A 14678-nucleotide genomic window follows, 5' to 3' on the forward strand; every position below is an offset into this window, starting at 1 on the left:
AGGCTCCTAACAGAGCAAGCTTCAAAAGAGGTCAAAATAAGCTTGTGGGTATTCATCCCCACTGTGGTTTTTCCCATTTGGGTTTCCATGTGGAAAATCTGTGTGTCATGAGTTGTGCATTTTTCATGTGATGATTAAGTATTTTGTGTTTGAGTGATTATGCATGTAGAGCTAATAGGTTATGGTATTAATGGTATACCGCATGCATATGTTTATGGGTGAATTGGTTATCAAGTATTGAATATATTTAAAGTGTTCAAACTTATCATTTTATGTTGTCTAAAGTCTTACTATGCTTATCCAGCATTGCCATTATTAAGTTCAGTGATGAAGATAACCAGTTTGTATTGTTTTAACTTGATAATTTGTTAAGAAAGTTTTTGTCTGTACTAATTCACCCACCTTGTAGTACCAATTAGGGTATTTGTTCTTCATCATGATATAATAGGCCTTCCTACATGTGTCGACACCACATTGTAAGTAATATCCATTCATTGGCCAGTGAGTGAATATTGTGGGTCTCAAATCCCACCGAGGTTTTTCCCACACCAGGTTTCCTCGTTAAACATCTTGTGTTATGGTGTGTTTTCCATACTATCTTTATTGTTCCTATTTACTGCATTAATTCTTATTTACCGGTAGACTGTTTGGGAATGCAAAATACTTAATAAGGTCAAATATTTTGTTAACCAGTTAGATACTGATTCACCCCCCCTCTCAGTATCTTTGGGACTATCATTAATCTTAAAATTTGCATCTTCTCATGAAGTTCTTTTGTTTTATTTTGTGCTATAACAAATTTCTCCTGAAGTGCTTTAATGAATTCCTGTGCAATCCTTAGATCATCTTCAAGTTTGATATTCTTTAATTTTTTTGCATCAAAATCTTCAATAGCTCCTTCCAACTTTTTTCTTAAGTTCTCCATTTGTACTGGTGTCATAATCTTCCTCAACCTGCTAGGCTTTTGAAAATAGAGGACCATGCTCTGATACCAATTGTTAGATTCGATGACAATCCCAAAGACACTGAGAGGTGGTGGTGAATCAGGGTCTAACTGGTTAGCGGAATAACTTTGAATCCCAAAACAGTGTACCAGTAAATAAGAATTATTGCAATAAATAGAAATAATAGAGACAACATAGAAACACCATAACATAAGATATTTAATGAGGAAACCCAGTGTGGGAAAAACCTTAGTGGGATTTGTGACCCACAATATTTAATCACTGGCCAATGAATAAATACTACTTACAATGAGGGGCCTGCACATGCAGGGAAGCCAACAGCCACTGCTCACTAAAGAGTCACACTGACTACAAAAGTGGATTATCAAATCCAATACAATGTGCTGCTCAAAATAGCATCTCTCGTGCCAAGTTTAGCACCTATTTAAGGTCAGTCAATAACCAAAACCTTCGCTATCAACTATATCACCTTACACAAAATTGTCTCATCACACATTATTCCTCTCTCTCTTTTTCATCTCATAAAATGACCTATAAGATCTCATACATATATGAGTCTTTTACAATATACCATGTCAGCTTACAAAAGATAATTATATTACAAAATAATTCATATAAATAAAACTTTATCCCATGTTGGTTGGAGTGTTGATATGATTTGTTGTCGATGTAATATGAATGCTGGTGAAGTGCTTGTCGGTGTCGGTGTCTACCAGTGTATGAAGTTTGTGATGTTGGACATGTAGAAGCCAATGTTACTACTTATCAAGTTGCCATTAGTTTTTATATCCAAAGTCATACTATATACTCTAGTTGGTTAACACTACCGAATCATGCAGTCGGTATACACAGAGAAGTCGATATGCACAGTCTAATCGGTTATAGAAGAAAGTAGTCATAGAGCCCAGTATGCACCAAGTTATCTACTAAGTATCTTTTCATGTCTACAGAGCAACAAAGATGACACACCGAGTTGATATACACCGAGTGAAATGTGTTACTAGATTCATTGAACCTGGACATGCATATGAAAATGTGTTACAAGATTGAGGCACATCTAACTGTTATCACATTGGAAATTGCACTTAAAGATTGTGTATGATTTCGAGGTCATCTAACTAATGAAATATTTTACATGGTTATAAATCATGTTTGTAAGATCGAAGCAATGAATTGGATCACCGTCTTAAGAGATCTATTTATACAACATGAGTTAAGGGTGTATGTATGAATGTAAGAAGATGGTTACAAAGACACAGAGGTCACCAAGAAGGTTTTTCAGAGAACAGTCAAAGAATAGAGTAAATAGAAGGGTTTACCAAGTTACTATATGGGTTACCGAGGTATTCTATAAGCAAGATAATCTAATCTGAGCACATAGAATCTGCTATAACATTTTAGATGTAAAGTTGTAGATATTTGTAATAATTTTATTGTAATATTGTGAAGTTGAAAGAGAAACCTTTAACAGGGTAAAAGACTCTAATCAAGTCTATAAATTGTAAAGCCTCTGACTAGGTGCAACATTTAGATTAAGCATTGTGAAATCCTTTAGCAAGGTAGATCTAACAGATCTTGATACTCCTAACAGGGTAAGCTATTAGAAATAGCTAAATATGTAGCTCTAATCGAGAACCCTTTATTATTGCAGTAGTGAAGTTGTGGGTGCCATCCCCACTACAATTTTTCTCTCTAGACAAGAGTTTTTGCATAACCAAAATATATGTGTTATGGAGTGAATCATGTATGATTGTTATCTATTTGTTTTAGCTTTATTTTATGTTACTACACTATTCGGTTTATGCATAACAGTAAAATTATTATTCAAGAAAAATTTTGGAGTATTGATTCACCCCTCCCCTCTCAGTACATTAGCTTTCCATATTGGGCCTAACAATTGGTATAAGATCTTGAATCTTGGAAAAGGGTTTAACTGCCTAAAGAGAAAGATCTTATCAATGCAAGGCTACAAACAATCTTGGAGGATTATGTATCTACAAGAAGAGCTAGATCATGCTAACCAAGTGATTGCAGACATGCAAAAACAAATGCAAAAATCTCTGAATGTGAGAAGAAGACTGTCTGATGATTTGTAGGATTCTAGAGTTAGTGGAACTAATTGAGACATCATCTGAGAATAGTATATCTAAAGAGACTGAAGAAATGATTGAAGTATTGAAAGAAAAGAACAAAGCACTGGTTGATCAACTAAAAGCAATGAAAAGAGAACATGAACATTTCAGCACACGGATGACTGAAAAACTTGATGCATTGAGGACAACCGAGGATAAAGTAAGAGATCTAGAAAGAAAGAATCAACAACTTGAAGCTTTAGTATCCGCTAAGAGTGATGAAATCATAAGGTTGACTAGGAGTAAACAAAATATGATAGATCAACTAGGTTATGCACATCATGAAGCAAATCTGAAAGATGATGAAAATCAAGCATTGAAACTTGAAGTATCAAGGTTGACCAATGAACTTGAAACAGAGAATAAATCCAAAGAAACACTGAAGAAGAGCTATGAAGCATCAAATATGTTGGATGAGCAACTGAATACAAGAAGACCCAACAAAGATGTAGGACTCAGTTACAAAGGAAAAGACTCTACTGAGAAGGGAATATATACTACCAAGAGAGGAGAATCATCAAAGCAAGCTGGAAATAGGATTAACATCAAAAGAAAGAAGCCTATTTGCAACTGCTGTGGAAATCAAGGTCAGACTACCAACATATGCCAAATCAGAAAAGGTAAGCAACTGAATGTCACTAAGTCCAAGGGTTATTGTTACAATTGCAATAAATATGGTCACACATTTAACCAATGTAGGACAAAGTTTGTTAAGAATTATCAGAAGGCAAAATTCAAAGGGTTTTGTAGAAACTGCAATAGATATGGACATAGTACCGAGAAGTGTTGGTTTAAGAAAAAGAACTACATGTGGTCTGCACACCGAGCAAACACTAGAGGTTACTAAACTTACATAGATCCTTACCGACAATATGTAGCAGTACCATGGGATTACAATACAAGGATATGGTGTGAATGTTGTGGAAGATATGGACATATTAGTGCTAACTATTTTATAAGGTTTGGAATGAACAACTGAAGATCATGGTGAAATCTTGGTATGGCATGTTTTCATTGTCACAAAGTTGGACACTTGGCTGGAGATTGCAGAGGTCAACCTAGAGGAGACACTGAAGAAATAAAAGGCAAATTATAGATGATTTGGAAAAAGAAGGAAGTTGTTTCAAATGAAGAAAGCACCTTACCTACTGAGTTAGGTGCACCTATTCCAAATTAATTGGTAAAGGTATGAAGGGACTTCATTCTCTGAAGGTTAAAATCATAACAGTTCCTATTCTATTCTGTACTAAATTCAAAATCTGCATACTTAAGATGTAGTAGTAAGTTTGAAATTCTATCAAAGTTTTTGGAGCACTATACAAGAAACCTGTCAAGTCGGTGAATACAGGAAACCTGTCAAGTCGGTAAATGAAGGAAATCTAGTTGCTCGATTAAAATACAAAAAAGGAAAGAAAGTTTAAGAGGAACCGAGTGCATTTAATGTTTTGACCTAACCTACACGGAGCTCGATAAGGTATATTATCTACTTAAAAGCATTTTCATGGTCATTTTCATTCACCAAGTTTTCAAGAGGGAAGAGCAGAGCGAATCAAGGCGATCAAACCTCCTACAAAGAAAAATTCAAGGTATTTACATCAATCTCATTGCACTGTTAAGCTAGTTTACCAATCTTATCAAATTGTTATTATCTATTGAGTGTGAAGCATCTATCATTTGAAATCCTGAAACCCTAAGGACTCTTTACTAGTTTTTACCTGAAATCTTCAATGGCGCCCAAGATCCAAGATCCCATTATTGTTAAGAACTTAGAGAAGCCCTCACTGAAATACTCTTTGACTCCCAAGGTCGCTTCTGAACTAGATGACAAAACCACCTTTTCACTCATCCCGGACAGAGTGTTGTTAGTCAAAGATGTGAGATTCTTCACCAAATGTCATGTTGAAGAACTCAGTCATGTTGAAATCAGAGACACCAATGATGAGCTATGTATCGATGGTGTATTGAACAACAAGTTTGAACACATCATAATCAAAGGATTAACTGAAGCCCTAACCTATCCTCGTGTGTTCAAACCCCAGTGGGTCAAGTTTGTTCTAAGCAGAGTTCATGATGATTTCATGTGGCTAGAAGAGCAACCATTTAAAATCACCAAGGAAATCATTCATGTGATCACCGGTTATCCTATTTATGATCATGCCCTAGCTCAAAAGATGATATCACAAAAGGAATTGATTAGTTTAACCAGAGTGGAATCAGATTACAGAGGACTAAAATTCAACAATGTCATTGATGTAGAACTTAAGTTTGCTATTAGAGTAATCTTCCAATCGGCAAGGGAAAATAGTGTACCCTGTGCAGCAATTGACATAGCTTATAAAATAATGAAAAAGGGGATGAAAATTGACTTATGTGAGGCGTTATTGAAGAACCTATTTGAAAATCTGAACACAATCAGAAAGCCGAAGAAGAACAACTCAGCTAATACTCTAAAGTTTGGATCACTTCTGGTATGCATGTTTTTCTACTTTGAAAAATTCTTTCCATTAGTCGGTAAAGTAGTTTGGGAGCTACATCGACCAATCACCCATCAGATTAATGACTTCATCAAGAAGCTAGGAGATCATTTCAATGATATCATGGATGATTACTTCAGTAAATTTCAAGAGAAAATGCATACCAGGTACCGAATCCCACCCCAGCTAGTAGAGAAATACAAAAATGATATATGTTTTGAAGTTGACACCGATTACCGTTATGTGAATGCTGTGGAACCAAGGACTCAATCTTTGCCACCTATGGGTTACGAGATTGACTTTGACATCACAAAACAACAAATTGATGCATTTCTTACATTACCAAGGCATGCTACCAAGCTAAGATATGGAGCCTATGAAGAAGTAAAGGAAAAGGTAAAAATGAGCATTATAGCTCCCAAAGCTACAAGAAAGGCAACAAAGATGATTAAGGCATTGTCAGAGAAATTCAGAGAAGACTCTTGCTCTACACCTGTCAAAGGCACTCTTGCCATCACCGAAGAGGAATCAAAATCTCAAGAGGTAGCTATAACACTGAGCACCAAATTGCCTAAGGGTAAAGTGTTAAAAAGAAAGAAACAGGACACTTCAAAGGCCCTACCAACTCCTCAAACAAAGAGACCTAACACAAGAGCATCTGCAGTGTCACCGAGTAAGAAACAAAAGAATGTTACTATTCCAAAGGTAACCAAGACCTACAAGAAATCAACTCAGACACTCATTTTGTCAAAAGAGTCTAGTGACACTGAATCTGAAGATGCAAGCAAATTTTAGATTGTCAAAAGCAAGAAGGTAGATGTACATGTAGACATCTAAAAATGGTCAACGCTTGTGGAGTCATACTTTAACATTTTGTGCATTACCTTATTTTAGGGTTCTTGCATCACATTAACATTTCTTCTATGTTGCGCACTTGGTCTTTATCATTTACGAGCATCGAGTCCTTCTGCATTCCTCATTTTTCTTGCTTTAGAATTAGGTCTTGTCGATAGCAATCTTCAGTCATGATTTTGGTCGATCTTATCCTGTCGCATCATGGTGTGTGCTCATTTATCATCATTTTGGACATTGTCAATCCTAATCGATGATAGAATTAGGGTTTTGTCCTCTTGTCAATCTTTCAATCATCTTTAGCTTGTTAGTAATCATTTGCGATTATCAACTTGTCAATCTCATCATTTTGCGATCGACTCATCATTGATCCTTGTCCTTGTCAATCTTATCATTTTGTGATGGATTCGTCATCGATCCTTGTCCTTTTCAATCAGGTCAATTTGGATCGATTAGTCATTGTTCCTCGTCAATTGGCGCCTATCAATTTGATCTCTTTGTCAATCTTGGTCAATTTGTCATTGAATCTCAATCATTTATCAACATTGGTCCTTTACCAATCAGAATCATGATCGAACCTACATTAATTTCTTGTTGTCTTGACCTGATTCCTTGTCCTCTTATTTCTAGGGTTTTATTATTTGTTCATTTAATAATTTTCTTCTTCTTTGTGGGTTAAATAAATCTATTTATTTAGTCCTAGGTCTCTTTCATGAATTAATTAATGGATTAAAACCTATTAATTAATTCACATAATTTCTATTTCTCCTATTTTCTTTAATTTTTCTAATATTTCCCCTAATTTCATCCCCTCATTTTCTCCTATGTTTATGCTTCCATTTGGTGCAACCATGGAGGCTATTTTCTCTCTTCCCTTTTGTCATGGGAATGGCATTTCAATCTTGTCATAATTTGTCATAATTTTGCCATTCTTGATTTGAATTTCCTTTCAAATCTCTTCATGCAAATCTTGCCCTCTCTCCAATTTGTCTATAAATTAGATGATTTTCTTCAATGAAGAAAAAAAATCACATTTCGAGTAACCTTATACTGCAAATTTCATCAACAACTTGCTTTCCACTTGCATTTTGCACTTGTAGGTGAGATCCACATCAAATTTGAAGGTGAAAGAAGAACAATGGAGCCACATGAAGGATATATCTGCATTGGTTTGTTTTGATTTCATTCAATTTGAATATCTTGTCCTTATGTCTTCATTGATTGGATTAGGATTACTTTCATAGTAGCTTTAGGTTTTGTGGTTGTCCTAATTGGTATTGTTTTGATGATTTTCAATTTCCTGATGTACATTTCTGGTGAACTCGACGTGAACTAACCCCTTAACCATGTTTTGAGTACTTTTGAGCTATTTGCAGGAGAAAAACTCAAGAAACAGGGTGTCTTAGAGCTTTCTAGACACTTTTGCGCCTGGGTTTGAGTTTTTTGTGCCTGTGTTTGAGTTTTCTGCATCTGTGTTTGAGTTTTCTGTGCCTATGTTTGAGTTTTCTGCGCCTGTGTTTGAGTTTTCTGCGCCTATGTTTGGCCAGAAATAGAGGTGAAATTAGTTGTTTTTGCTCGCAAATTTGTTTGTTTTCATTATGTTTCTTACATTCTGGTTTTTCTTTGGTACTAATTCTCTATGCAGCATCTTGGCGTTATGTGTGACGAAGACTAAAAATGCAACTACTAACTGATCTTATGCAGGACGTGTCAAAGACTCTCATTAAAACATCTTGCTTGCGATTTTTAAAGTAGTTTCACATTTCATTTCTTAAAGGTTAATGAACACCATGCATGCTTTGTCTATTTTTAATTTGATTGCATGTCTTAACCCTTAGAACTGGGCCTGCCTCCCGATTTTCCTGGCACTTCGCATAGGCATTGGTTAGAGGGAACAACCCAAAGTGGTGACGAGCTAAAGCCAAGCTCTTCCGAACCACTCTAAATAACTGTGGATGCAACGAAAGTTGTAGACAACGGGTGCTGGAATGGTATTGTGACGATTTATTTGCTTGATCAAAACCCACCCAAACAGATGCCCTTACTAGAATCTCTTGTTTTTAGATGCCAAAATTGTTCTATCTGTTGGCTTAGGCATTGTGATATGTGCATGCTGAAGACACCTCTCATGTACTCCTTAGTTAGAGATAGCAAGTTCTTGGGAAGTGATGCCCCTTGAACTTGAAGCTTGGTATGCCCGAGAAGTGAGTGCACTGTAAGGGGGAGCCAGTGCTACCAAGTGTCTAGCTATTCGGCTGAGTGTTGTATTTTATGGTTAGAGGATTCAACAGATATTGCCCTTGCCAGCCATAGGATTTGTTGTGAATGTGCTTGATTTTCTTGAGTCAAAGTCAAACAAACATTTTGTCTTCTGTGATTGTCAAAAGTTAAATAAAAAACAAACTTTCAAAAGTGCTCATAATCAACTTGGGTTTTCAAAATCAACAACCTTCAATTCAAAACAAAATCCAAACAAAAGTCCAAATTTGTCCAAGTATTCATCCAACATTTGAACATGGCATGTCAAAACATTGAATGTCTTTGTTTCAAAATTCATGTCACTTTAGGCTAGGTTTTGCATAGTCCAACTTAGGTCCTAGGGCATATTGTCATCTCCCTTCATTTTAGTCCTTTTCATTGCAAGCGTCCTCATTTTGCACTTAGGTTCAAAATCATTTCCCTAATTTTGCATTTCATTGTCGTATCTAAGCTAGATTTCCATTTAGGTGACATTCATGCATTATCCTTGTCATGCTAAAATTAGGTCTTGCCTAGGCTGCATTTTGCATATTCCAAGTCATTGGTCTTTGCATATCCTTATCATTGTATTGTCATCTTGTCTTGGCTTCATCTTGTCATATCATATCCTTAGATCATTTTCATGTCATATCCTATGCCATTGTCATAATCATTGCCTTCTTGCATTTAGTCTCAAAATTTTGGTTTGTCAAACTTGAAAAATCAAAACTTTGGATGATACCCTAAGTTGTTGTTAAGAAGTCTTTACCTTATCTAAAATTTGTCCTTTCATTAATATCATTTTTGTCAAACCTAGCTTAGCATCCAAGCATATAGGTGAGACATTGTCAATTTGTCCTATTGTCATTTGGTCCTTTGTCCTTTAAGGTCTTGGCTTCATTTCAACTTCCCAAGGTTGAGTCTTTAGGTTTGCATTCCAAAAAGTTTTTCCGAATCTTAAAAAACAAAAAAAAAATAGGTTGCATTACCATTGCTTAAGATTGCATATCATTTCCAAAAATTCTTGAGATAACAACAAAAAAATAGGTTGCACTTAGTTGCATAACATTATCAAACCATAGAAACTCAAAGGTCCAAAGCAAGGTCACATTTTCATTGCATTTAGTTACATCTAGTTGTCATTCCAAAAATTCAAAAAGTCCAAAAACATTTAGTTGCATTGTCATCCTTTTAGGTTGCATTTGTTAATCCCAAAGATATTGCATTTGCATAGTGACATGCTTGTTGAAACAAGGTCAAAATCTAAGAAGATGGGCGAACCAACATATCAACCCATTGACAACGTATCAAACTCATAGTTTCAACCTAGTCAAACATTACAAATTGAAGGTTCGTCAAACACATCATTACCACAATATGGAATGGTTCAACTTGGACCACCTCCATTATATGAGCCAGTGTTTGTACCCATGAAACCAGGATATGGGAGTGTTACACCAACACCAAGGGAAAATGCACCTTTTGACTGGAATCAACTGAACCTACAACATGAAATTCAAACTCAAACATTACATGAGGAACAAACTCTTTCACAACTATATCCAACCCAACAACAAGGCAATATTGGTCAAACTTTTTATGATGAAACAAGTCTCCAAATACAAAAACTAGAGGAGAAACTAGCTCGAGAAACAAAGATCATTGAACAAAAGGTGAAAAACAGTGAGAAGATTATATCCCAAATGTCCAAAACATTTAAAAAATTTCAAGGTCCAAACCCAAACTTTGAGCCAATTGATGTAAGATCTCTTATTGAACAATCAAACATACCAGCTCTCCTCTCACAAATAGAGATGATGAAACAATTTCAAGAAAAGAGACAACAACATTATGTGCCTCCACAACAAGAACAAGAAGGTGTTTACTATCAATCACATTTTCAACCATCACAACCAATTGTTCAACAGTTCAAACATTTCCAACAAACACAACCTGTAGTCACACAAATCTGTCCAGCTTAATTAAATAAATATTCGCTATTTATTTGATTAAAAATCCACTAGCCATCAATCAATTAAATTAATATTTAATTAATTCATCCCCAAACATTCTTCTATTAATTAAATAAATTATTCAATTTATTTTAATTAATTCATTAAATCAAATTCACAATCAATTAAATAAATAAAATCTATTTATTTAATTAGAATCCCCTTTTCCTCTTTTAAATAAATTAAATAAAACATTTATTTAAATCATTATCCTCACCCCACTTGCATTTTCCTACAAATGCAACTTGCACACATTTATTGGAATAAATGAATTTTTATTTTAATAAAATCCTATTTTCCCTCACCCACCAAATCCACTTGTAAAATCTAATCCCCTTCTAGATTCTTTTAAACCCTTCCTAATTAGCCTAATCCATCCTCTAAACTTTGTCACATCCCTAAGCAAAGGGAAGTCACTTCTCAAAACCTCAAAGCCTTTGATAACCATTAAAGGCTTCAAGTCTTCAACCACTAAATGGCTCAAAGTCTTTGATAACCTTTAAAGGCTTTCAACCTTCAACCACTTAATCCCCAAAGTCTCCAATAACCATTAATGGTTAATTCAAACCCTCCCACATGGTTAAAACATTTGTTTTGACTCAACCTCTATCCAACCCAAAGGTCTCATCAGGCCATTAATGCTTTGACCATGATTATCTCTTAAACATTTGCACAAAGGTTTATCCTTGGATTAACTCTTAATCCAGTGGGTAAGCTTAATTTAGACTTGACCCTTAGCCTTTAGATAACCATGAGGTCTTCTCAGGCCTTTAATGCCTCCAACCCCTTTTCTCAACCCAACCCTATGTTGACACTTGTCACCATTTCATTGGTGCCAATTGTGCACATGGATCCCCAACTTTCAAACTCAACCCTTGATTGAATCTTTCAATCTCAACCATCCGTTGCTCCATTTTTCCTATAAATAGAGCCCATTTCTTCATACTCCAGATCCTGAAAACTTGTATGCATCTAGCTATAGACATTTTAGAGAGTATTTTTAGCATAATCATCTAATACCTTGTTATTTTGGTTAAAATATATCATTTTAATATCAATAGCATAGCATTAACTTCTCGTTTCATATTTGAAGCACAATACTACAATCTCAATCCTCCATAAGCATCCATAGTGCAAAAAGTTGCTGACAGCTACACTATTTTGGAACTTGGAGAGGAGAGGAACAAGGGAGAAAGGAACCAAAACCATGCTAAGAGGCATTTGGAGATGCCTCATTATCTTTTCTTCTTTAGTTAGATATATTAGCATGTTTTTAGTGTCTCTCTTGGTATGCCTTTTTAGATTAGTTTTTGATTGATTAACACTAACAATCTAACGGTTTTGTGTCTTTTTGTGTTGTTGATCATTTACTAACCTTGTGCCATTTAGGAGGGCATCACAACCAATGGTCCAATTTCAACAATATGTCCAACCAACTATACAATGTCAACAAATGGTTCTGTTATCACTGTTTAAAATTGGGTTCTTCTTTTCCATAATTGGTTATGGTTCATTAAAAAAAAAAAATTCAAATAGCGTGTAATCCCAAGTGCTTCAGATTTGTTCTAAACCTTAGGGGTTCAAGGGTTTTTTATTTTTTATCCTTTTGTGTTAAACCCTCTGGTTTCTAATCTTCAGTTACTTTATTCACTTAAGTATGGGTCGCGGGGTCGTGGGAAGTGTCCCCCCTTATTATTTGCATAGGCGGTTACGTTGATTATTTGAAAATTTTATGCCTTGTATGCTTTTCTTCTAAAGTTGTCGGGCCCGGTAATTAGTGATCAATTTGAGAGATGATCCAATGGCCCGTGCTATTTCACAAGGGTTAAGTGGTCACCCTTTAGGCCCGCGAAATAGCAAGAATTAACGAGGGCCGTCCATTTGTCATGACAGAGGAAGTAAAGGGTGTAGCTGTCAAAGGTGGTTGGAGCCCCATGGCTTTCTTCTGGCATATTAAAAGGTAGCACATGGCACAAGTCACCACAGTCGGCGGGTTAAGATTAAAGGTTCGAAGTGGGTCCCAGAAATGACCTGGCAGGTACAGCTGTTAACAATCTATTGAGACCCTGTGGCTTCTTTCTGGCAAATGATAGAGTGAAAAGTCAGCTCCAAAAATGACAAGGCGCCAAGTGTCCGTGACAAGTCAGCGGGCCCACCTCTCCTGAAAGCCATCTCAAAGGATTAAATGCCAATTAATTTGAGAGATGATCCAACGGCACACGCTATTTCGCAAGGGTTAAATGCTCACCCTTTAAGCCCATGAAATAGCGAGAATTAACGAGGACCGTCCACGTGTCATGATGCTATGCGGTCTCAAAGGGAAATGTGGGTCCCTCGTAGTTTCCTTTCAGCGAATGATAGAGTGACAAATTAGCGCCGCAGGTGACTGGATGCTAGGTGTTGGTGACGAGTCCACGAGCCCACCATTCATGAGAACCTTTTCAAAAGATTAAATGCTGATCAACTGCAGGGATGATCCAACGGCTTGCACTATTTTGCAAGGGTTAAGTGCTCACTCCTTATGCTCGCAAAATAGCGAGAATGAATAAGAATCGTCCACGTGTCATGATGATGACGTGAGAGATAGACCTGTTGAGATGAAAGTGGGTCCCCTCGTAGTTTCCTTCTGGCAAATGATAGAGTGACAAGTAAGCTCTGAAAATGACAAGGCGCCAAGTGTCCGTGACAAGTTAGCGGGCCCACCTCTCCTGAAAGCCATCTCAAAGGATTAAATGCCGGTTAATTTGAGAGATGATCCAACGGCCCGCGCTATTTCGCAAGGGTTAAATGCTCACCCTTTAAGCCCGCGAAATAGTGAGAACTAACGAGGACCGTCCATGTGTCATGATGTTGTGCGTTCTCAAAGGAAAATGTGGGTCCCTCATAGTTTCCTTTCAGCGAATGACAGAGTGACAAATCAGCGCCACAGGTGACTAGATGCTAGGTGTTGGTGACGAGTCCATAGGCCCACCATTCCTGAGAACCTTTTCAAAAGATTAAATGCTGATCAACTACAGGGATGATCCAATGGCTAGCGTTATTTCGCAAGGGTTAGGTGCTCACTCGTTATGCCCACGAAATAGCGAGAATGAACAAGAACCGTCCACGTGTCATGATGACACGTGGTCAAAGACGAAAGAGTGGGCCCGCCAAGGTGGAAATGTCGTTGTAAAAAAAGACACGCAGCCAGTATCAAATAGAATGTGAAGGGAATTTTAAGGCCAATGATCTGATGCCACGTGGTATTATCTAGCCAATAGAAAAGCGGGACCCAGACTAAAGACAAAGCCGTCAGTAACAAAAAGGTAACAGTGAAACACTTGCAGGAATGTTATGATCCGTTGGAGCGAAAAATACGAATTCTCGTATGAATTTGATTTTGAAGGGACGGCCGAAACATGTAGAATTAGTGTCATAGTTAAGGCCCTGAGTACAAGTATTTGATTTCCTAACAACCAAGTGAAGATATCTTTCAAAAAGATTTTGCAGAAGAGCAGACGTAGAGTTATCTTTTTCAGATACAGAGCAGGCGGTTCAGTTGCAGAGCAATTTCTTTCAAGCAAGCATCAGGTTCGCTCATATTTTGTAGCAATTCTTGTAGGGTGTTTTAAGTAAAATCATTCTCGTGTTGCAGGGTAGTTTAAGAGTGATATTCATTTTTTGGCATTTTCAAATGGCTCCTAAAAGGGAATTTTCCGGCAAGGTTAATTATTTAGAACGAAGTGTATGTGATGATTTTTTAGAACAGTTGACATTGTCAACTAGCCAGGCATCAAAGGCCAAGGAGTTAGTGCCCAGGGCTCCTTGTCTGAAGATAGGAGAAGGATTGTATGACAAGGGTAATTGGCTGAGAGACCCACAGATGGGAATGACCGGGTTGGGGTTATTTAAAGTCGGATTTGGAATTAGAGAAACTCTTGCCCCTCAAAACAGTATTTGGGAACTAGATGTTGGGAAGTTAGTAGTCCCAGGGGTATTCATGGATATAGACTTGTTAACCTAAAT

The sequence above is a fragment of the Cryptomeria japonica genome, chromosome 1 (assembly GCF_030272615.1).
Source record: "Cryptomeria japonica chromosome 1, Sugi_1.0, whole genome shotgun sequence".
NCBI classification, from domain to species: Eukaryota; Viridiplantae; Streptophyta; class Pinopsida; order Cupressales; family Cupressaceae; genus Cryptomeria; species Cryptomeria japonica.